At 33.0% G+C, this 24,668-nt stretch overlaps 1 non-coding gene and 1 pseudogene across 1 annotated transcript; one reads left to right on the plus strand and one right to left on the minus strand.

Moving 5' to 3' along the window:
* Positions 1 to 24,668, minus strand: part of LOC136386886 (F-box-like/WD repeat-containing protein TBL1X) — a 568,957-nt pseudogene that overhangs the window by 328,613 nt on the left and 215,676 nt on the right.
* TRNAT-AGU (transfer RNA threonine (anticodon AGU)) lies at positions 16,649 to 16,724 on the plus strand. Its single transcript has one exon. It is a non-coding gene; the product is annotated as a tRNA-Thr (tRNA).

Consider the following 24,668-nt stretch of genomic DNA (forward strand, 5'->3'; position numbering starts at 1 on the left):
TCTCCTCCCGCAGCCAAAGCTCCACCAGAGCAAAGCCACCCAGGCACTAACGATGAACCCATGGCCTCTGCCTTAGTCACTAGAATGGCTCTGGTTGCAACAGAGCAACACCCCATATGGGCAGAGCATTCCCCCTGGTTAGGCATGCCAGGTGGATCCTGATCGGGCACATGCCGGCATCTGTCTGACTGCCTCCCCATTTCCATCTTCAGAAAAATACAATAAATAAATAAATAAATAAAGAAAATACAACAAAAAGAAAGAATAGGAAAAAAAAGAGAAAGAAATGAGAAAAAAAAAAAAAAGGGCATTCCTTTTTTGTTAAAGCTCCGGGGAGCATGGAGTGAGCTTGAGTATATCCTATGAAACATGGAGCTCTATGTTGACATATATATAAAAGTCTTTGAAGGAAGAGGAACAGCTGAAATAGTTCATCAGCATTTGTTCCTAAGACAGCAGTCTTTATAGTGGAAACACCAAAAGTAAATATTTGCTGTCTGTCTATAGATTAAAGGGGAAATATGACAAATACTGAAAAGCCCTGATCTTTGTGCCCCTCCCCTCCCCCAACTCCCTTTCTCTCCTCCCCACACCCTGTATCCCCAAAACTTTTGTTTATGTCTCTGAGTCTCATCTTTATGTCTCACCTATGTATGGAATCATATAGTTTTAGTTTTTTCTGCTTTACATTTTTCGCTCAGTATAATGTTATCAAGGCCCATCCATGTTGCTGTAAAAGATCCTTCATCATCATTTCTTATGCTGAATAGTATTCCATAGTATATATATATATACCAAAGCTTTTTCTTTATTTTTATTTTTGTATTTTTCTGAAGCTGGAAATGGGGAGAGACAGACAAACTCCCGCATGCTCCTGACCAGGATCCACCCAGCACGGCCACCAGGGGCAATGCTCTGCCCACCAGGGGCGATGCTCTGCACCTCCAGGCCATCACTCTGCTGCGATCAGAGCCACGCTAGCACCTGGGGCAGAGGCCAAGGTGCCATCCGAGCTCCCGGGCCATCTTTGCTCAAATTGAGCCTTGGCGGTGGGAGGGAAAGAGAGAGAAAGAGAGGAAGGAGAGGGAGTGGAGAAGCAAATGGATGCTTCTCCTATGTGCCCTGGCCAGGAATGGAACCTGAGTCCCCCACATGCCTGGCTGACGCTTTACCACTGAGCCACCTGGCCAGGGCTATACCAATGCTTTTTATTCACTCATCCTCTGATGGACACTTGGGCTGTTTCCAGACCTTTGCTATTGTGAACAATGCTGCCATAAACATGGGAGTGCATTTCTTCTTTTCAAACAGTGCGATGGTGTTTTGGGGGTATATTTCTAACAGTGGTATAGCTGGATGAAAAGGCAGTTCAATTTATAATATCTTGAGGAATCTCCATACTGTTTTCCATAGTGGCTGCACCAGTCTGCATTCCCACCATCAGTGTGGGAGGGTACCCTTTTCTCCATATCCTCGCCAGCACTTATTCTGTGTTGTTTTATTGATGAGCGCCATTCTGACTAGTGTGAGGTGATATCTCATTGTGGTTTTAATTTTGCATTTCTCTAATCATTAGTGATATTGAACATTTTTTCATATGCCTATTGGCCATCTGTGTGTCCTCTTTGGAGAAGTGTCCATGCATTTCTTTTCCTCATTTTGGATTGGTTTATTTGTCTTCCTGGTATTAAGTTTTACAAGTTCTTTATAAATTTTGGTTATTAACCCCTTATCAGATGCAATGTCAAATATATTCTCCCACTGTGTAGTTTGTTTTTTTATTCTGTTCTTATTGTGTTTAGCTGTGCAGAAGCTTTTTAGTTTGATAAAGTCCCATTTGTTTATCCTGTCTTTATTTCACTTGCCTGTGGAAACAAATCAGGAAATATATTGCTGCAAGAGATATTAGAGAGCTTACTGCCCTATGTTTCTTTTCTATAAAACTAGTAACAATCAATTTATGCTTATGAAAATATATTTTTGAACACATTTTTTAATATATTGTTAAACAACATTTAGGTATTTTTTGCACTTGTGTTTTCTGCAACAAGAGTTTCAAATTTATTGGGTTAGGTTCTTTCAAATGTATTGTTTCGAATTGACTGGTGTATTTACATGACTTTCAGAGCTGTTTGCTTTTCAAGTAAAGCAGTGTTAAAAATATAATTATGTCTAAGTTTCTTACAGAATAATGTTTTTGAACTGCGTCTGCTTAGTATCACATAAAGTAAGAATGAATGAAATATGTTTCCAGGAAGTTTTAGTTTCCATGTCTAAAAAGCTAGTAAAATTAATTCTTACTTAAAAAGATATATATTTTTGAACAAATTTTTAAAGTATTGTTAAATTACTCAATGAATTATTTTTTGCACGTGTTTTTTTGCTAAAAAAATTTTAAGTTATCTGAGATTGTATCTTTCAATTGTATGGTTTCATATTTACTGGTGTATTTACAAGAGTTACAGAGCTGTTTGTTCTTCAGGTATAGCAGTGTTAGAAATTGAAATAGGCCTACATTTTTGTCACTCTAACGTTTCTGAACTGCTTCTGATTAGTATACCAAAGTGAATTAAAGAATTATGTTTCCAATAACTTAGTGTTCTTCTCTAAAATCCTGGTAAAAATCAATACATACTTATGAAGATATATTTTTTAAAAAACATGTTTAATGCATTGTAAAACAACTCATAGAGTAAATCTTTACACCTGAAAATTCTGATAACAACAGTTTCAATTTTGTGAAACAGAACTTATTCTTTAAACACTTTAATGTATTTGTACTGCTTCTTCTTAGAATCCCAATAGTCAATGAATTAATTATGGTTCAAATAACTGTCAGTTTCCTTCCCTAAAAGCTAGTAAAACTCAATTCTTACATCTGAAAATACTTTTTTTTCAACACATTTCTTAATGCATTATTAAATGACTCATTTAATTATTCTTTGCAGTGGGTTTCTGCTTCATGAGTTTCTAGTTATCTGAGTTAATATCACTGATATGTATGTTTGTTTTCAAATTAATAAAGTATTTACAAGATGTGAACAATGGTGTGACCTTTGCTAAACATGGTTAGAAATTGCAATATATAGGACTCAGTTTCAATGCACAGTAAAGAACCTATACTGTGTAAACTTAACCTCTCTAAATAAATGAAAAATTTGTTTCAAATAACTGTTAGCTAGCTACTCAAAAGAACTTGTAAATATCAATTCACATTTTTGAAGACACATCCTTTTAACACAAAGCATGTTTATTTCACATCTCATTATTTATTCTTTGAAAACGGGTTTCTGGTAAAATGAGTTCCAAGTTATTTATTTAGTGTGACACAAGTTTAAGTTTGGTTTCAAATTTACTGGTGTATTAACAAGACTTACAAAACTGTTTGCTCTTCAGTTAAAGCAGTGTTAGCAATTTAAATAGGACTCACTTTTCTCACACAGTAATGTTTCTGAACAGCTTCTGCTTAGCTTCTCAAAGTCAATGATAGAATAATGTTTTAATAACTTCTTACTTTAATTCTAAAAACTAGTAAAAACCAATTCTTACTTATAAAGATATTTTTTTCAACAAGTTTCGTAATACACTCTTAAATGACTGATTTTGTTATTCTTTGCACGTGTGTTTCTGCTAAAAAGAGGTTCAAGTTATCTGAGTTTTTCAAAAGTGTATGGTCTCATATTTACTGCAGTGTTTACAAGAGTTACACAGCTCTTTGCTCTTCAGGTTGAGCAGGGTTAGGAATTTAAACAGGACTTAGTTTTCTTACAATGTAATATGTTCCTGAATTGCTTCTTCCTAGCCTCGCAAAGTGAATGAAAGTATTACATTTCCAATAACTAATGGTTTTCTTCTCAAAATACTAGTAAATTCAAATCATACTTATGAAGATGTATTTTTTCAACACATTTCTTAGTGTGTTGTTCAAAAACTCATTTAGTTATTATTTTGCATGTGTGTTTGTGCCATAAAGAGTTTCAACTTATCTGAGTTACTTTTTCTCAAATGTATGGATTTAAATTTACTGCAGTATTTTCAAGAGTTACACAACTGTTTGCTCTTTAGGTTAAGCAGTGTTAGGAATTAAAATTGGATTCATTTTTATGACACAGTAGTGTACTCGTACTGCTTCTTCTTAGCATCACAAAGTGAATGAAGTATTATATTTCAAATAACTGTTACTCCCCTTCCCAAGAAACTGGTAAAATCAATTCATACTTATGAAGTTATTCTTTTTCTATATCTCTCCTAATGAATTTTAAATGATTCATTTAGTTTTTCTTTGCATTTGTGTTTTTGCTAATATAAGTTTCAAGGTATCAGTTAGTTTTACTGAAATGTATGTTTTTTTCAAATTTGCTGTAGTATTTACAAGACTTGCACAGGTGTATGCTCTTTAGAGCTGTTTGCTTTTCAGGTAAAGCAGTGTTAGAAATTAAATTATGTCTAAGTTTCTTACAGAGTAATGTTTCTGAACTGCTTCTGCTTAGTATCACAGACACTAAGAATGAAAGAAATATGTTTCCAAACACTTTTAGTTTCTTTACCTAAAAAGCTAATACAGTCCATTCAACTTATGAAGATATACATTTTTGGACACATTTTAATATATTGTTAAAGAACTCATTGAATTCCTTTTTGCACTTATGTTTCTGCTAAAAATAATTTCAACTTTTCTGAGATAGTTTCTTTCAACTGTATTGTTTCAAATTTAATCGTGTATTTACAGGAGTTATAGAGATGTTTGCTGCTCAGGTATACTAGTGTTAGAAATTGAAATTAGCCTCAGTTTCCTTACACTTTCATGATTCTGAACTGCTTCTTCTTAGTATCACAAAGTGAATAAAATAATTGTGTTTTCAATAACTTCATTTTCTTTTCTAAAATCCTGGTAAAAATCAATTCATACTTATGAAGATATATTTTTTAAAGACCTTTCATAAGCATTGTTAAACAACTCATTTAGTTATTCTTTGCATGATTCTTTCTGCTAACATGAGTTTCAATTATCTGAGTTATTTTAATGTATGTTTGATTTCAAATTTACTGTAGTATTTACAAGATTTGCACTGTTGTATGCTATTTAAGTAAAGCAGAGTTAGGAACTAAAATAGGACTCAGTTTTGTTACATAGTAATGAACCTATACATTGCATGCTTAACCTATCAATCTGAATAAAATAATTATGGTTTAAATAACTTAATTTTCTTCTCCAAAGAATTTTTAAAGATCCATTCATACTTTTGATGACACATCTTTTCAACACAAATCATAATGCTTTATTATGCTGCTGTTTCATTACATTTAGAATGCGTGTTTCTCGTAACATGAGTTTCAAGTTATCTGAGTTAATGTCACTCAAGTGTATGTTCAATTTTTAAATTATAGTAATATTTACAAGACTTTGCACTTCAGGTAAAGCACTGTTAAGAATTGAAATAGAACTTTGTTTTTTTACACAGTAATATATATGAAATGCTTCTGTTTACCTTGCAAAGTGCATGAAAGTATTATTTTTCAAATACCTTAGTTTTGTTCTCTAAAAACTAGTAAAAAATCAATTCATACTTATGAGGATATATTTTTTCACATTTCTTAATGCATTGTCAAATGACTCATTTAGTTATTTCTTGCACGTTGGTTTGAGCTAACAAAATTTTTAGGTATCAGAGTTAATGTGTCTCACATGTAGGTTTCAAATTTAAGGCAGTATTTACAAGAGTTAAACAGCTGTTTGCTCTTCAGGTATAGCAATGTAAGGAATAGAAATTAGACTCATTTTTGTTAAATAGTATTCTTCTTGTGCTGCTTCTGCTTAGCATCTCAAAAGTAAATGAAGAATTATGTTTCAGATAACTGTTACTTACCTTCTCTGAAAACTAGTAATTATCAATTCATTCTTACAAAGATATAATTTTTCAAATCTTTTTTTAATTCATTATTAAACAACTTATTTAGTTAATTCTTTGGCATGTTGGTTTTAGCTAACCAGAGTTTTAAGTTTATCAGAGTTAATGTGTCTCACATGTAGTTTTCAAATTTCCTATAGTATTTATAAAAGTTACACAGCTGTTTGCTCTTTAGGTAGTGCAATGTAAGGAATTGAAATTAGACTCATTTTGTTACAGATTTAGGACATTTTTCTCTGCTGTAGCACCTAGACATTATTTGGTTTTTCCACCTGACTTGTTGCTTTTAACATGAAATGGACTGGAGTTTTAACTATCACTGGAATCGTCAGTACCTAGCATGGAGCTTAGCAGATAGTAGGTGTTTAGTAATATTTATAGAATGAATGAAGAAACTGAGGACTACAGAGAACATGTGTTTTTGCCATGGTTTTTGACTTATGCCAAGTTTTTATTTTGTGCCAGGATCTATGCGAAGTGATTAACATGTAGCATCTCATTTAACTCTCATATAATAACCCTATTTTTTTAAATGAGGAAATCAAAGCACAAGTACTCAGTCATAGAGCCTGCAAAAAGATCTGAGGTTTTTGGCCCATTGTTTGGGTCCTTATTGAATTGTCTACTGGACCTTCAATCCTGGTTGAGGTTTCTGTGGTGTGTGTTTGTCAAGACCCACTGTGTTGTCATGAGTTTCCCCAGACTCCATTCTTTCACAAACTTTTTGGATATCTCCAATATACTGTGTCCTAGCTGAATGTATAAAATATATATTAAAGTGTGCATCATATTTCCTGTTACTATCATGTAACATCATCCTATAAAACTGCCCCACCCCCTTTGAATCAGAATTTCTACATCATTTAAAAATTTTAATGGTGGTAGGGAAAGATTGGGATTATGGGAGATCATAACTATGTGCCTGATTGTCACTAATTACTTAAAAGTCACAGATGAGTTTTAAAACAGCTGAAAAAAGCATTTAGTATGATTTTCGCTTTCCAATGTGTGGAGTTAAATTAGTAATAGTAGAATTTCTATATTATCCATATTCTCAGCTACAAATAATAAAAAATAGAGACTTGTCAACAATTAGTGCATCTTAATAACCTGGGATTTTGCTAAATGCAGATTAACATTCTGTAATTCTGGATACTAAAACACTCTTTTGATAGAGATTTAGGAACCATACTGGAGTAGACCTGGGACTAGATGCTGCCAGGGGTGGAGGTATGAGATGTGGCTTTTTTTCTTGTGGCAACTGCCAAGGAACAGATGGGTGTCCTGGGGGAATGAAATAATAGTGGTGGGGGTTTGTTGCTCATGTTTCTAACTGGAAAAAGAAAGGATTTTTGTGAAACTGAGGACTAAGGGTCTCTGTTTTGCCTCACCAATAGTGCACTGAAAAAAAATGCTGTAGTATCTCAGACTGCAGCAAACACCAAGGAGGTGAAAGTAAATTAAGAAGATAATTAAAAATGATAGAAAAAATCAAAATATAATGGCTTGACATGACATAAGGGTGAACATTTCCCCCCCCCCTTTTTTTGAGAAAGAGAGAGGGACAAACAGGCTGAAAGAGATGAGAAGCATCAATTCTTCTGAATCCTAACCCTAAGCCTAACCCACACCCTACCCTAACCCTAACCCAAACCTTAACCCTAACTTTCACCCTCCCCTCACACTTACAACTCACCCTAACACTTTTATAACCTTCACCCTCATTCTCACCCTCACCCTAACCTTAAACCTACCCCTGAACCTCACTTTACCCTAACCTTAACCTCCACCAAGCCTCACCTAACAAGGCCCCACACAAAGTGATCTCCTTCACCTTGCCATATCAGGCTTGCTGCCATGATCCTACCCCTCATCTTGAAGCCCCCACATCCTCCAGAGTCTCCATCTTCAGAAATGGCACTCAGCCTGCCATACATATAGGGCTCCTTCTCCACAGCCCTGCCCATGACCTTCCCCTCATTGACTAAGATGGCTCACCTGGCCTCTGGCCTGAGTGGCCTTATGGAAGTTTTCAAGTGGCTTCAGTCACCTGCCACACACAGTTGAAAATGTTTTAAATCAGGATACCACAGGCTTTCTCCCTTTAGTGGCTGGTCTGGAACAGCGCATGTCCACCACTCATCTTTTCCTCCCTCCCACCCTCATCACTTTTGGGGATGCCCTGTGTCTCCTGTATAGGCCGGTGGCTCTTCTGGGGGAAGGGCAGTTCCTGGTGGGAGTCCTTCACCCTCCAGCCAGCTCTTGCACCAGACCAGCCCCCAGGTCAGTGTGCATCGGGCTGCACACTGTGGTGGGACAAGCTCCCCCGCCACATCAGCTGAGATTTCTGCACAGAGCTACCTCGTGGACTGATTCTTTTCTGAGAAGACGGCGAAATACCTAACATCCTTTTAATTCCCGAGTTTTATAGTAGAAATCTGGCTACTGTCTCTAGTTTACAATTAGTTCTTCTTTCTGTCTTTGTTGTTGTTTTTGAGAGAGAGGCAGAAGAAGAGACAGATTTATCAAGATGTTCCTGTATGTGCCCTAACCAAGAAATCAAATCAAGATCCTCCATGACACAGATGATGCTCTAATCAATGAAGCTATCTCACCAGGGTTTCATTTATTGATTTATAGAAGAGAAGAAAGGAGAAAGAATGGAGAGGGAAGGGAAACTATTCATATGTTGTTTCACACAGCCATGAACTTATTGGTTATGCCCTGAATGGGGATCAAATCAACAATATTGGTGTTTCCGGTGGATGTTCTTAACCACCTGAGCTAACTGCAAAGGTTCTCTGCTGTTTCTTTTCTCTCTCTATTATTAGTGAGAGGAGGGCTGCAGAGAGACCAACTCCCATCTGCAAAATCCACTCAGTAAGCACTACTGGGGGATGATGTTCTGACCATCTGAGAAGTTGCTCCATGCTTAGCAACCAAGTTCTTAGCGCCTGAAGTAAACACCATGGAGCCATCCTCAGCATCCAGGCCAACTCGCTTCAATTGAACCATGGCTGCAGGAGAAGCATGGAGGTAGCATGGCACTGCAAATACATCAACAGCAAACCTTCAAAAGTCACTATGCAGTTATAGCCACGGGCACCAAATTGAGGATACTGTCTTGCCACACACACTGGAGATACCAGCTGAGAACAGCTCTACCCTGGGCCTCTTCTTTCAATATTCTATGAGACTCCACCCTAGGAGCCACCCCATGACCTAGACACTTCATAACCCTCCTCAAGAAAGGAGATAATAAAAATCAGAGCAGAAATAAATGAATTAGAGAACAGAAAAACTATAAAAAATTAATAGAACAAGGAGCTGCTTCTTTGAAAAGATCACAAAATTGACAAACCCTTGGCAAGACTTACCAAGGAAAAAGAGAAAGAACTCATATAAACAAAATCCAAAATGAAAGAGAGAAACCACCATGGACACCATACATATACAAACAGTTATTGTAGAATACTATGAAAAACTTTATGCCACTAAATTCAACAACCTAGAAGAAATGGATGAATTCCTAGAACAATACAACCTTCCTAGTCTGAGTCAAGAAGCAGCTGAAAGCCTAACAGACCTATTAGAAGAAGAAGAAATTGAAAAAACCATTAAAACTTCCCCAAAAATAAAAGTCAAGGTTCTGATAGCAATATCAGCGAATTTTATCAAACATTCAAAGAAGACTTGATTCCTATTCTACAAAAGTCTTCCAAAAAATTGAAGAGAAAGCAATACTTCCCAAACAGATTTTATGAGGCCAACATAACCCTCATACCAAAACCAGCAAGGATGGCACAAATAAAGAAAACTACAGACCATATCTCTAATGAATACAGATGCTAAAATACTAAACAAAATACTAGCAAATCGAATACAACAACATATTTAAAAAATAATACATCATGATTAAGTGGGATTCATCCCAGAATATCAAGGATGGTTCAACATTCGTAAAACGGTTAATGTAATACACCATATCAACAAAACAAAGAACAAAAACCACATGATCTTATCAATAGACGCAGAAAAGGCTTTTGATAAAATACAACACAATTTTATGTCTAAAACTCTCAACAAATGGGGTGTAGAAGGAAAATATCTCAACATGATAAAAGTCATATATAAAAAACCATGAGCTAACATCATATTTAATGCACTAAACTGAAGCCTTTCCCCTTAAATAAGGAACAAGACATGGTTGTTCATTCTCCCCACTCTTATTTAATGTGGTACTAGTGGTTCTAGCTAGAGCAATCAGAAAAGCCAAAGAAATAAAAGGCATCCATATCAATAAAGAAGAAGTAAAGGTATCACTTTTTGCAGATGATATGATCCTATATATCGAAAACCCCAAAGATTCCACAAAAAGACTACTAGAAACAATAAGCCAATAAAATAAGGTCGCAGAATACAAAATTAATATACAGAAATAAATAGCCTTTCTATATGCCAAGAATGAAACAATTGAGAACGAACTCAAAAGAATAATCCCCTTCACGATTGCAACAAAAAAAATAAAATACTTAGGAATAAACATAACAAAGAATGTAAAGGACTTATATAATGAAAACTATAAACCATTGTTTAAGGAAATTGAAAAAGATATAATGAGATGGAAGAATATACCTTGTTCTTGCTTAGGAAGAATTAATATAATCAAGATAGCTATATTACCCAAACCAATATATAAATTTAATGCAATTCCCATCAATCTTTCAATGACTTTTTTAAAGAAATAAAGCAAAAAATTATCAGATATATATAGAACTATAAATAACCCCGAATAGCAAAAGCAATCCTAAAGAAAAAGAATGAAGCTGGGGCATTACAATACCTGACTTCAAACTATATTATAGGGCTACGACAATCAAAACAGCATGGTATTGGCAGAAAAATAGACACTCAGAACAATAGAATGGAATAGAAAGCCCAGAAATAAAACCACTTATATTTAGTTAAATAATTTTTGATAAAGGGGCCAACAACACACAATGGAGAAAAGAAAGCCTCTTCAATAAATGGTACTGGGAAAACTGGAAAGCAACATGCAAAAAAATGAAACTGGACTACAGTTTTTCACCCTATACTAAAATTAACTCAAAATGGATCAAAGATCTAAACGTAAGACCTGAAACAATTAGTACATAGAAGAAGATATAGGTACTCAACTCGTGGAACTGGGTTTTAAAGAACATTTATGAATTTGACTCCACAAGCAAGAGAAGTGAAAGCAAAAATTAATGAATGGGACTACATCAGACTAAGAAATATTTGCTCAGAAAGAGAAACTGATTACAAACTAACAGAAAGCCAACTGTATGTGAAATATTTTCAAACAACAGCTCAGATAGGGCCTAATATCCAAAATATACAAAACTCATAAAACTAAACAACAAACATAAAAACAATACAATAAAAAAATGGGAAGAGGATATGAACAGACACTTCTCCAGGAAGAAATACAAATGGCAAACAGATATAGGAAAATATACTCATCTTCTTTAGCTATTAGAGAAATGCAAATCAAAACTGCAAAGAGATACTACCTCACACATGTTCGATTAGGTATTATTAGCAAGACAGTTAATAGCAAATGTTGGTGAGGCTGTGGAGAAAAAGGAACCCTCATCCACTTTTGGTGGGAATGTAAAGTAGTACAACCATTATGGAAAAAAGTATGTTGGTTCCTCAATAACTTAAAACAGAACTACCTTAAGACCAAACAATACCTCTACTGGATATATATTCCAAAAACTCAGAAACATTGATATGTAAAGACACATGCAGCCCCATGTTTATTGCAGCATTGTTCACAAGTGGTCAGGACATGGAAACAACAAAAAGCCCATAAATAGATGACAGAATAAAGAAGATGTGGCACATATACACCATGGCAAACTACTCAGTCATAAGAAATGATGATATCAGATCATTTACTGCAAAATGGTGGGATCTTGATAACATGATATGAAGTAAAAGAAGTAAATTAGAAAAAAACAGGAACTGCATTATTCCTTATGAAGTTGGGACATAAAAGTGAAACTAAGACACATTGATAAGCATGTGGTGGGTATGTGGGGATGTGTGAAAGAGAGAAGGAAAGGGGAGGGGGAGGGGCAGAAAGAAAACTAGATGTAAGGTGACAGAGACAATCTGTTTTTGGTTGATGAGTATACAACATAATTAAATTACAAGATAACCTGGACTTGTTTTCTTTGAATATATATACACTGATTTATTAATGTCACCCCACTAAAAAACTAAATTATAAAAAAAAATCTATTGAAAATTAATTCATAATTGTAAATTTTTTTTTCAACAAGGTGTTTAATGCACTCTTAAATTACTGATTTTGTTATACTTTGCACGTGTGTTTCTTCTAACAAGAGGTTCAAGTTATCTGAGTTTTCACAAATGGGTGATTTTCAAATTTACTGCAGTGTTTACAAGAGTTACACAGCTGTTTGCTCTTCAGGTAATGCAGGTTTAAAAATTTAAATGGGATTCAGTTTTCTTACAATACAGTGTTCCAGAACTGCTTCTGCCTAGCCTCGCAAAGTGAACAAAATAATTATGTTTTAAATAACTGACAGTTTCTTATAAAAAAAACTAGTAAATTCAAATCATACTTATGAAGATGTATTTTTTCAACACCTTTCTTAGTGTGTTGTTCAACAACTCATTTAATTATTCTTTGCATGTGTGTTTATGCCAACAAGAGTTTCAAGTTATCTGAGTTAGTTTTTCTCAATTGTATGATGTCAAATTTACTGTAGTATTTGTAAGAGTTACCTAACAGATAGCTCTTCAAGTAAATAGTGCTAGGAAGTGAAATTGGACTCAGTTTTATGACACCATAATGTACCTATACTGATATTTCTAAGCATCACACATTGAAGTAAGTATTAGATTTTAAATAACTGTTAGTCTTCAAAATAAAATGGTAAAAACAATTATTATTTATGAAGTTATTTTTTTCAATAACTTAATTTATTTTTAAATGACTCATTTAGTTATTCTTTACATGGGTGTTTTTGCTAAAAAAAGTTTCAAGATATCTGATTTAGATTCACTGATATGAATTTTTTTCAAATTGGTTGTAATATTCACAAGACTTGCACAGGTGAGTGCTCTTTAGGTAATGCTGAGTAAGGAATTGAAATAGGACTCAGTGTGGTAACAGAGTAATGAATCTATTCTGCATATGCTCAACCTCTCCTTCGGATTGAAATAATTATTATTCACATAACTGTTATTTCCCCTGCAACAGAATTTGTGAATATCAATTTTTATTTTGAACACACAAATTTCCAACACAAATCATAATGCTTTATTTTGCTGCTCATTTAGTTATTCTTTGAATGCAGGATTCTTCTAATAAGAGTTTCAATATTTCTGTTTTAGTGTCACTCAAGTTTATGTTTGGTTTCAAATTTACTGCAGTGATTACAAGACTTACATGCTCTTCAGTAAAGCTGTTTTAAAAATTGAAATGGAACTTCTTTTTGTTACACATTAATGTTCCTGAACTGCTTATGCTTAGCATCACAAACTGCATGAAAGTATTGTTTCCAATAACTTTTAGTTTCCTTTTCTATAAAACTAGTAAAATCAATTTATACTTATGAAAATATATTTTTGAACACATATAGTAATGTATTTTTAAACAACTCATTTGGTGGTTCTTTGCACGTTTTTTCTGCAACAAGAGGTTCAAGTTATTTGAGTTCGGTTCTTTCAAGTGTATGGATTCAAATTGACTGATGTATTTACATGAGTTTTAGAACTGTTTGCTTTTCAGATAAAGCAGTGTTAAAAATTTAATTATGTCTAAATTTCTTACAGAGTAATGTTTCCGAACTGCTTCTGCTTAGTATCACAGACAAGAAGAATAAAAAAATATGTTTCCAATAACTTTTATTTTCCTTCCCTAAAAAGCTAGTAAAATCAATTCATACTTATGAAGATATATATTTTTGGACACATTTTAATGTATTGTTAAAGAACTCATTAAATTATGTTTTGCACGTGTCTTTCTGCTAAAAAGAATTTCAAGTTATCTGAGATAGTTTCTTTCAAGTGTATGGTTTCAAATTTACTGGTGTATTTACAAGAGTTACAGAGCTGTTTGTGCCTCAGGTATAGTAGTGTTAAAAATTTAAATAACCCTAAGTTTTTTACATTCTAATCTTTCTGAACTCTTTCTGCTTACTCTCACAAAGTAAATAAAAAATTATGTTTCCAATAACTTTGTTTTCTTCTCTAAAATCCTGGTAAAAATCAATTCATACTCAAGAAGATATATTTTTAATTTTTTTTAATGTGTTGTTAAACAACTCATTGAGTAATTCTTTGTACCTGAAAATTCTGCTAGCAAGAGTTACAATTTTTGGGAAAAAGAACTTATTTTTTAACACATTAATGTATATGTACTGCTTCTGCATAGAAAATCAATAGTCAATGAAAGAATTACAGTTCAAATAAATCTTAGTGTTTTTCTCTAAAATATAGTAAAACTCAATTCTTCCTTATTTAGCTATATTTTTTCAAAACTTTTATTAATGCATTATTAAATGATCATTTAATTATTCTTTGTAGTGGGTATCTGCTATTATGAATTTTAAGTTATCTGAGTTAATATCACTTATATAATGTTTCTTTTCAAATTAATATAATATTTACAAGATGTGAACAATGGTATGATCTTTAGTTAAACAGAGTTAGAAATTGCAATAGGACTCAGTTTCGTTACACAGTAATGGACCTATACTGTGTATGCTTTGTCTCTCAAACTAAATGAAATATATAAATTTCAAATAACTGTTAGTTTTCTACTCAAAGAACTTGTAATTATCAATTCACAATATTAAGAGATATAATTCAACACAAAACATAATGCTTTATTACACTGCTTGTTATTTATTCTTTGAAAGCGCATAGCCCTTAATGAGTTTCAAGTTATCTTAGATAGTGTGACCCTGGTGTAGGTTTCGTTTCAAATTTGCTGGTGTATTAACAAGACTTACACAGCTCTTTGCTCTTCAGTTAAAGCACTGTTACAAATTGAAATAGGCTTCAATACTCTCATGCAGTAATGTTTTTTCACTGCTTCTGCTTAGCATCTCAACGTCACTGAAAGATTAATATTTCATAAAACTCTTGCTTTACTTCTGTTAAAAGCTACTAAAACCAATTCATACTTATTAAAATATTTTTTCAAAAAGATTCTTAATGCATTGTTAAATGACTGATTTCGTTATTGTTTGCTTGTGTTTTCTGCTAACAAGTGTTTCAAGTTATCTGAGTTTCTCACAAGTGTACAGTTTCAAATTTACTGCAGTGTTTACAGGAGTTACACAGCTGTTTGCTCTTCAGGTAAAGCAGTGTTAGGAATTAAAATAGGACTCAGTTTTCTTACACTATAATGTCCCTGGACTGCTTCTACCTAGCCTCAAAAAATGAAAGAATTTCGTTTCCAGTAACTGATAGTTTCTTTCTCAAAAAAAATAGTAAATTCAAATCATACTTATGAAAATGTATTTTTTCAACACATTTTTTAGTGTATTGTTCAACAACTCATTTAGTTATTCTTTGCATGTGTGTTTGTGCCAAAAAGTTTCTTGTTTTCTTAGTTAGTTTTTCTAAAATGTATGATTTTAAATTTTCTGTAGTATTTATAAGAGTTACCTAACTGTTCGCTCTTCAAGTAAAGCAGTGTAAGGAAGTAAAATTGGATTCAGTTATATGACACAGTAATGTACCTCTTCTGCTTCTTCTTAGCATCACAAAGTGAAAGAAGTATTATAATTCAAATAACTGTTAGTCTCATTTCCAAAAAAAGGCAAAATTAATTCATACCTATGAAGTTATTTTTTTTCAATACCTCTCTTAATTAATAATAAATGAGTCATTTTGATATTCTTAACACAGGTGTTTTGCTAATATAAGTTTCAAGATATCTGAGTTAGTTTCACTGATATGTTTATTTTTTTTCAAATTTCCTGTAGTATTTATAATACTTGCACAGTTGAGGTCTCTTAGTTAATGCAGAGTTAGGAAATGAAATAGGACTCAGTTTGGTTACACAGTAATGAACCCTACACTTAGTATGCTTTACCTCTCCTTCCGATTGACATAATTACCATTCACATATTGTTAGTTGTTCTGCAAGAGAATATGTGAATATCAATTCCTACATTTGAAGACAGAACTTTTCAACACAAATCATAATGCTTTATTTTGTTGCTTATTTAGTTATTCTTTGAGTGTGAGATTCTCCTAACAAGAGTTTCATTTATCTGTGTTTGTGTCACTCAAGTGTATGTTTGGTTTCAAATTTACTGCAGTGTTTAGAAGACTTATATGCTCTTCATGTAAAGCAGTGGTATAAATTGAAATGGAACTCTTTTCTGTTACACATTAATGTTCCTGAACTGCTTTGCTTAGTATCACAAACTGCAAGAAAGTATAATGTTTCCAATAACTTTTAGTTTCCTTTTCTAAAAAACTAGTAAAAATCAACTTATACTTATGAAAATATATTTTTGAAAACATTTCTTAATGCATTGTTAAAAAAGTCATTTAGTTATTCTTTGTACATGTGTTTCTGCAACAAGAGTTTGAAGTTATTTGAGTTTGGTTCTTTTAAGTGTATGGTTCAAACTGACTGGTGTATTTACATGAGTTACAGAGCTGTTTTCTTTTCTTGTAAAGCAGTGAAATTTAATTATGCCCTGGCCGGTTGGCTCAGTGGTAGAGCATCGGCCTAGTGTGCGGAGGACCCGGGTTCAATTCCCGGCCAGGGCACACAGGTGAAGCACCCATTTGCTTCTCCACCCCTCCTCCATGCCTTCCTCTCTGTCTCTCTCTTCCCCTCCTGCAGCAAAGGCTCCATTGGAGCAACGATGGCCCGGGTGCTGGGGATGGCTCTGTGGCCTCTGCCTCAGGCACTAGAGTGGCTCTGGTCGCAACATGGCGATGCCCAGGATGGGCAGAGCATCGCCCCTGGTGGGCGTGCCAGGTGGATCCCGGTCAGGCACATGCGGTAGTCTGTCTGACTGTCTCTCCCTGTTTCCAGCTTCAGAAAAATGCAAAAAAAAAGAAATTTAATTACGTCTAAGTTTCTTACAGAGTAATGTTCTGAACTTCTTCTGCTTAGTATCACAGACACTAAGAATGAAAGAAATATGTTTACAATAACTTTTATTTCCTTCTCTAAAAGCTAGTACAATCAATTCATATTTATGAAGATATATATTTTTGGATACATTTTAATGTATTGTTAAACAACTCATTGAATTATTTTTTGCACGTGTGTTTCTGCTCAAAAGAATTTCAAGTTATCTGAGATAGTTTCTTTCAATTGTATGGTTTTAAATTTAATGGTGTATTATAAGAGTTACAGAGTTGTTTGTTGCTCAGTGTTAGCAGTGTTAGAAATTGAAATAAGCCTAAGGTTCCTTACACTGTAATGTTTCTAAACTGTTTCTGCTTAGTATCACAAATTGAATGATAGAATTATGTTTTCAATATCTTTGTTTTTCATCTCTAAAATCTTGGTAAAAATTAATTCATACTATGAAGATATATATTTTCAAAACATCTTTAATGTGTTGTTGTACAACTCATTGAGTAATTCCATGCACCTGAAAATTCTGCTAACAAGAATTTAAATTTATGTGAAACAGAACTTATTCTTTTAACTCATTAATGTATTTGTACTGCTTCTGCATAGAATCTCAAATGACAAAAAAAGAATTATGGTTCAAATAATCTTACTTTTTTTCTCCAAAAGTTGGTAAAACTAAATTTTTACTTAGGAAGATGTAATTTTTCAACACGTTTCTTAATGCATTATTAAATAAGTCATTTAGTTATTCTTTGCACTGGGTTTCTACTATCATGAGTTTCAATGTATCTGAGTTAATATCACTGATAGAAATGTTTGTTTTCTAATTAATATAATATGTACAAGATTTGAACAATGGTGTGATCTTTAGATAAACAGTTAGGAATTGCAATAGGACTGAGTTTGTTTCACAGTAATGAACCTATATTGTGTATGCATAACCTCTCAAACTAAATGAAAAATTTAAGTTTTAAGTGTTAGTTTTCTACCAATATAACATGTAAATATCAATTCACATTTTTGAACACATACTTTCAACACACATCATATTGCTATAGTATGCTCTTCATTATTTAATCTTTATTAGCAGAATTTTGCTAACATGAGTTTCAAGATATCTTAGTGAGACTCAAGTGTGGGTTTGGTCTCAAATTTACTGGTGAATTAACAACATTTAAACAGCCCTTTGCTCTTCAGTTTAAGCAGTGTTAGGAATTGAAGTAAGCCTCAGTTTTCTCATGCAGTAATATTTCTGAACTGCTTCTGCTTAGCATCTCAAATTAAATGAAAGTATAATGTTTCAAAAACTCTTACTTAACTTCTCTTAAAAACTAGTAAAACCAATTTATTCTTTTAAAGACATATTTTTTTCAACAAGTTTCTTAATGCATTGTTAAATGTCTTATTTCGTTATTCTTTGCTCGTGTGTTTCTGATAACAAGTGCTTTAACTTATCTGCGTTTTTCACAAATGTATGGTTTCAAATTTACTGCAGTGTTTACAAGAGTTACACAGCTGTTTGCTCTCAGAAAAAGCAGGGCTAGCAATTAAGTAGGACTCAGTGTGGTTACACAGTAATGAACCTATACTGAGTATCCTTAACCTCTCCTTCCAAATGAAATAATTTTCATTCACAAAACTGGTAGTTGCTCTGCAAAAAAATTTGTGAATATCAATTAATATTTTGAAGATACAACTTTTCAACAGAAGTGATAATGCTTTAGTTTGCTGCTCTTTTTTATTTTTTGAATTCGGTATTCTCCTTACAAGAGTTTTAATTTTTCTGTCTTAGTGTCACTCAAGAGTATGTTTGGTTTTAAATTTATTGCAGTTTTCACAAGACTTACACAGCTGTATGCCCTTCAGGTAATATTGTGTTAAAAATTGAAATGGAACTCTTTTTTGTTACACATTAATGTTCTTGAACTGCTTCTGCTTAGCATCGCAAACTGCATGAAAATATTATGTTTGCAATAACTTTTACTTTCCTTTTCTATAAAGCTAGTAAAATTAATTTATATTTATGAAATAATATTTTTGAACACATTACTTAATATGTTGTTAAACAACTCATTTATTCTATGCACGTGTGTTTTTGCAACAAGCGTTTCAAGTTATTTGAGTTAGATTTTTTCAAGTGCATAGTTTCAAATTGGTGTATTTACATGAGTTTCAGAGCTGTTAGCTTTTCAAGTAAAGCAGTGTTAGAAATTTAATTACATCTAAGTTTCTTACTGAGTAATGTTTCTGAACTGCTTGTGGTTATTATCAGAGACACTAAGAATGAAAGAAATATGTTTACAATAACTTTTAGTTTTTTCCCCCTAAAAGTTGTAAAATCAATTCATAATTATGAAGACATATATTTTGGAACACATTTTTAATGTATTGTTAAACAACACATTGAATTATTTTTTGAACTTGTGTTTGTGCTTAAAACAATTTCAAGTTATCTGAGAGAGTTTCTTTTAATTGTATGTTTTCAAATTTACTGGTGTATTTACAAGTGTTACAGAGCTGTTTGCTCCTCAGGTTAGAAATTGAAATAGGCCTAAATTTCCTTACTCTAATATTTCTGAACTGCTTCTGCTTAGTATCACAAAGTGAATGAAAGTATTATGTTTCCAATAACTTCATTTTCTTCTTTAAAATTCTGATAAAAATCAATTCATACTTATGAAGATATATTTTTTAAAACATTTTAATGCATAGTTAAACAACTCATTTAGTAATTCTTTGCACCTGAAAATTCTTCGAACAAGAGTTTCAATTTATTTGAAATAGAACTTATTTTATTAACACAGTAATGTATTTTTACTGCTTCTGTTTACAATCTCAATAGTCAATGAAAGAATTATGGTTTAAATAACTGTTAGTTTTCTTCTCTAAAATCTAGTAAAATCAATTCATACTTATGAAGATATATTTTTTCAACACTTTACTTAATGCTTTATTAAATGTGTCATTTACTTATTTTTTGCACATGGGTGTCTGCTATCATGAGATTCAAGTTACCTGCGGTAATATCACTGATATGAATAGTTTTTTTTCAAACTATTATAGTATTGATAAGATGTGCATAATGGTGTGATCTTTAAACAGAGTTAGGAATTGCAAAAGAGCTCAGTTTTGTTACAGAGGAATGAACCTATACTGTGTGTGCTTAACTTTTCAAACTAAAATAAAAATTTGTTTCAAATAACTTAGTTTTACTCAAAAGAACTTGTAAATATCAATTCACATTTTTGAAGACACATCTTTACAACACAAATCATAATGCTTTATTACGCTTCTCGTTATTTATTCTTTGAAAGAGGGTTTCTGCAAACATGAATTTCAAATTATCTTAGTGTGACTCAAGTATATGTTTCGTTTCAAATTTTCTGGTGTATTAACAAAACTTACACATCTGTTTGCTCTTCAGTTAAAGCAGCGATAGGAATTGAAATAAGCCTCAGTTTTCTCACACAGTAATGTTTCTGAACTGCTTCTGATTATCTTCTCTTAGTCAATGAAAGAATAATGTTTCAAAAAACTTTAATTTTCTTAAAAACTAGTAAAAACCAATTCATACTTATAAAGATATTTTTAAACAAGTTTCTTAATGCACTCTTAAACGACTGATTTTATTATTATTTGCACGTGTGTTTCTGCTAACAAGAAGTTTTTTAGTTAGATTTATGAAAGATTAATAGAATAAATATAATGACAACAAAAAATATGCTTTATATAATATCAAAGGTTTGATGGAGTTGAAACTTGCTTGAAAGAACATACAGGAATATCTGTGGTAAATGTATTCCAAGTGCACTTCTCTGCTGCCACCTTGTGTGCACCTTGGGAATAACAGCTCAGAGCAGTTCACCTGGAAAAATACAGGAGTTGGGTTTTGTGCGTTATCTCTCAGTATTGAATTCAAAGCTATCTTGAAGATACTTTTATAACTTTTAAATATAAAGAAATTCTATTTAGTGTTTGCTACCTCTTTCAATGTTAATTGTAGTGTAAGCAAGAGATAAAGTTGATATCATTTCAATCCTATGAAGTTTGCTGGAACTTGCTCCATAGCACATAAATAATGGTCGCTGTTACATGTGTTTCTCTGCTGCCTTTTCTTGTGAATTTTGGGAATTATGCCTTAGTACAGATAGAAAGAAAAAAAAATGTTAGAGAAGATTGTCTAGAAATGTTGATTGCAATTTGCCTTTTTTCTATATTTTTTGTGTACTCTAATGATTTGATTTCTGGGAACATTTCAGTTCATCTTTTTTTCTTTTTTTTGTTTCCAGCCTTTGAATGTTCCCATATATACTAGGCACTGTGCTAGGAACTACATGAGTAGTTACTGCACTCAGTGTCTTCTCATTCTAATATTTTTACTTCTGTCTTTTGAACTTATTTATTTTAATTTTTTAATGTATTGTAAAATAGGAAGTGCTTTGATTTGACAAATATGTTGTATTAAACTGCCTTTTTATTATAAAAACTCTATTCTTATTGCAGAAGTGCTTGAAAAAATGATAAGAAAAACAACAACAAATTTTCATTCAGAGATAACTACTGTTAATATTATGACAATATCTTTCCATATTCTTAGAGTACCTATTATATTTCTCTATCTATACATACTAAGGTACATTGGGTGTGCATACATCTGTGTGCATAGATGTTCATTGGATAAGAGCATATCTCTTTATGTCCACAGTGTCTATAATTTGTGGATACCGGTGTATGCATGCAAATTACTATTTACTCTTTTATTTTTAAACTATTATTTTATTTCTATTATGTGCTGGGCACTTTGCTAGACACTGGTTCATATAGTGAAAGAAACAATCTCACATCTGTCTTTATGAATGATATATTATCATGCTGTAAACAGAGGAAGAAAAATATACATAAATAAAATAATAATAATTTGAGACATGCCCTTGATATGGTAGTGCAATGTCTTGTTGCCAGTTTCCATTGATTGTGGCAATGTTCAGGGTATTAGTTTCTTGAAAGGCAGAGCTGAGATATAAGTCTCAGTTCTTCAGCAACACGTTTTCTTGGCTAAAAAACTGAGAAAATTCTCAAGTGCTAAAACGAAGACCCTGGGAGGTGTTCTGTGACCAAAAGAACCAACTTTGTAAGTGGTGACCCATTCTCAGATAAATTCTGAAGTGTAAATCATTGGAGGTCTCTCAGTCTGGACTGCTGCTACAGCAGAAGAAAAAAGTCCATGTTAGGAAAGGGATCACATCATGGTAAACAATCAAAAATATTGTTTAAGCCCTTGACTGTCAACAGCAAAAAAAAGTCTTTTAGTGTTTTCACCACAGCAAACTAGATTATTGTTTTACTTTATAATTACCTCAGGATTTCTCTAGTAATATTTTCCCCCCTAAATAAAATGGCGTTCTATCACCAGAGAGGTAAGTAGATAGAGCATCACACCCATACACTAATGTCATACGTTTGTTCCTGGGTCTAGGCACATACAGAAACACATGGATATTTCTGACACTTTGTCAGTGTTTTTCCTCTTGCTGCCTCTAACATTAAGAACTATATAAAAGAAAAATGACAATGGCTTTTTCGTTGTTTATGCAGCATATATTTCTTAGAGCAATGAATTATGTTTTTTAAATCTTACCCCAAAAGGCAATAAGTGGTAAATTTGTAAAGTTCCACATTTTCCCATGTATAAGTATCCTTTCTGAATAAAAAGAACCTTAAATTTGGGGCATGAAATTTGAGAAAATGATAACAAATGTGAAGAAACAGAAAATGCAAGTAAAAATATAAGAACCACTGTATAAGATGCACCCAGTTGTCAAACCCCACATTTTTTTTAAATTTTATATTTTGTAATGGGGCGACATCAATAAATCAGGCTTAATATATTCAAAAATAAAAAATCCAGGTTATCTTGTCTTTCAATTATGTTGCATACCCATCACCCAAAGTCAGATTGTCCTCTGTCAACTTCTATCTAGTTTTCTTTGTGCCCCTCCCCCTCCCCTTTCCCTCTCCCATTCCTCCCTCCCCCCATAACCACCACACTCTTATCAATGTCTCTTAGTTTCACTTTTATGTCCCACTTACGTATGGAATAATGCAGTTCCTGGTTTTTTCTGATTTACTTATTTCACTTCATATAATGTTATCAAGATCCCAACATTTTGCTGTAAATGATCTGATGTTATCATTTCTTAAGACTGATTACTATTCCATAGTATATATTTGCTATATCTTCTTTATCCAGTCATCTATTGACATACTTTTTGGTTGTTTCCTTGTCCTGGCCACTGTGAACAATGCGGCAATGAACATGGGGCTGCATGTGTCTTTACATATCAATGTTTCTGAGCTTTTGGGGAATATACCCAGTAGAGGGATTGCTGGGTCATAAGGTAATTCTATTTTAAGTTTTTTGAGCAACCACCATACTTTTTTCCATAATGGTTGTACTACTTTATATTCCCACCAACAGTGTATGAGGGTTCCTTTTTCTCCACAGCCTCTCCAACATTTGCTATTACCTGTCTTGTTATTAATAGCTAATCTAACAGGTGTGAGGTGGTATCTCATTGCAGTTTTGATTTGCATTTCTCTAATAACTAAAGAAGCTGAGCATCTTTTCATATATCTGTTGGCCATTTGTAGTTCCTCTGGGGAGAAATGTCTGTTCATGTCCTCTTCCCATTTTTTATTGGATTGTTTGTTTGTTTGTTGTTGAGTTTTATGAGTTCTTTGTATATTTTGGATATTAGGCCCTTATCTGAGCTGTTGTTTGAAAATAACATTTCCTATTTAGGTGGCTTTCTGTTTATTTTGTTATCAGTTTCTCTTGCTGAGCAAAAACTTCTTAGTCTGATGTAGTCCCATTCATTAATTTTTGCGTTCACTTCTCTTGCCTGTGGAGTCAAATTCATAAAATGCTTTTTTAAACCCAGGTCTGAGTTTAGTACCTATGTCTTCTTCTATGTACTTTATTGTTTCAGGTATTATGTTTAGATTTTTGATCCATTTTGAGTTAATTTGAGTACCAGGGGACAAACTGTAATCCAGTTTTATTCTTTTGCATGTGGCTTTCCGGTAGTCTCATCACCAATTATTGAAGAGGCTTTCTTTTCTCCATTGTGAGTTCTTGGCTACTTTATCAAAAATTATTTGACTATATACATGTGGTTTTATTTCTGGACTTTTTATTCTTCAAAACCCATATTTTTAATAATAATGAGTTTTATATGTAGGAAAATATGACTAGAACCTACAAATGTCTCTGAAAAATATTTATCTTACATTTATCTTTCTTTTTTTAAAGAGACATAGTAAGCATCAGAGAGATGGATAGATAACGAGTGACAGACAGGAATGGAGAGAATTTTTTATTATGGGCCAGGTCACAGATCAATCATCAGTTTTTCATTGGGACACCTTAGTTTTTCATTCGCTGCTCTCTGATATATACCTTGACCAGGGGGCTACATCTGTCCATGTGACTCCTTCCTCAAGCCAGCGACATTGGGCCCAAGATGTTGAGCTTTGCAAAAACAATTTGAGGCCACGCTCAAGCTGGCGACCTTGGGATCTAAAATCTGGGTACTGCACATTTCAGTCAAATGCTCCACAAA

This window comes from Saccopteryx leptura, unplaced genomic scaffold, assembly GCF_036850995.1.
Source record: "Saccopteryx leptura isolate mSacLep1 unplaced genomic scaffold, mSacLep1_pri_phased_curated manual_scaffold_18, whole genome shotgun sequence".
Classification (NCBI taxonomy): domain Eukaryota; kingdom Metazoa; phylum Chordata; class Mammalia; order Chiroptera; family Emballonuridae; genus Saccopteryx; species Saccopteryx leptura.